This window comes from Myotis brandtii, unplaced genomic scaffold (assembly GCF_000412655.1).
Source record: "Myotis brandtii unplaced genomic scaffold, ASM41265v1 scaffold358, whole genome shotgun sequence".
Taxonomy (NCBI): domain Eukaryota; kingdom Metazoa; phylum Chordata; class Mammalia; order Chiroptera; family Vespertilionidae; genus Myotis; species Myotis brandtii.
In genome coordinates, this window is record NW_005363772.1 from 2,800,533 (window position 1) to 2,801,754 (window position 1,222).

Consider the following 1,222-nt stretch of genomic DNA (forward strand, 5'->3'; position numbering starts at 1 on the left):
CTGCTGCTCGCCCTGCTGCAGCTGGCCCTGGGCATCGCCGTGACCGTGGTGGGCTTCCTCATGGCGAGCATCAGCCCCTCCCTGCTAGTCAGAGACACTCCATTTTGGGCTGGGATCCTTGTAAGCATCAAGTCTGTTTTGCCTAAGCGCGTTTGCCGAGCAGGAATGCAGAGCCGCATGGTCGAGTCACCACTAACCCAGCTGCATGCGCCCCTCCCCAGCTCCACGCCGCTAACTCGCCCTCCGCGCGGTGCCGGCTGCCTGCCGCGCTGGGTTTGCCGGAGCCGCATGGTCGAGTCACCACTAACCCAGCTGCATGCGCCCCTCCCCAGCTCCACGCCGCTAACTCGCCCTCCGCGCGGTGCCGGCTGCCTGCCCTGCTGGGTTTGCCGGGGCCAGGCTGGGCGCCCGAGGACTTGCGCCTGCTCTCCTGCTTGTTGCTCCAAACGCCTCCAACCGGCCTGACTCTAAACACGCTCTGGACCTGGGGAGGCCAAAGGCTGTTTATTTTGATCCAATTGAACAGTTCCCCCCGTAACAACAGCAGATCCACTTTGGCTTTTTCCTTATCCTCGTCCCTGGGCCCCACCCCATCCCTAAATAAGTAACGAACAGAGAAGTAGTTCATCTTAGTAAAAAAAAAAAGTAGGTTTGGAAAAATTCTGCCCTTGGAGTTGCCCTATTGGTTCGCATTAATTTTATTCTTCGCAGTTGAGGTTCCATTAGTACATTTTTACAAAATAGCGGTCTAAAGCAGGAAACGCGAATACAGGGAGCACAGCCTTAATCTGCTGGAGTCTCCAGTGGGATAAACCCAGGGCTCTGGCCCTGGCCGAGGTTTATTTGGGACTCTGCTAATGGATGTACTGTTCTGAGCAGAACACTGCTCAGCTGTTGTGAGTGTGGAGACACACGGCATACTTGGCTTAATTAAATGGCTTCTTTGATGTGAAATGGGTGCCATGTATTGAGCACCTACTGTGTGCCTGTCCTGCTAGAGGCCTTACATATATATATTTTTTCTAATTCTCACATCATTCTTAATCGGAGACTTCTCATTTCATTTCTAAAATGAGAGAACCGAGGGTCATGAGTTGGCAAAGTTGCCACATCAGCCAAGTTAATTCCCTTTTGCACCAGACTACACGTGCACTTTTCTCATTGAGCCACACTGCCACCACATTTGGTTTGTAATTTTAATATATATATATTAAGATATATA

The 1,222-nt window shown here is 51.9% G+C and overlaps 1 protein-coding gene across 1 annotated transcript in view; it reads left to right on the forward strand.

Annotated features, from left to right (window-relative positions):
• The first annotated feature begins 27 nt into the window (after positions 1-27).
• SSPN (sarcospan) overlaps positions 28-1,222 on the forward strand; it is a 37,495-nt gene continuing 36,300 nt past the window's right edge. Inside the window, exon 1 of the mRNA XM_005871825.2 lies at positions 28-48. The gene's annotated coding sequence lies outside the window, so the exon portion shown is untranslated. The remainder of the gene's footprint in view (positions 49-1,222) is intronic.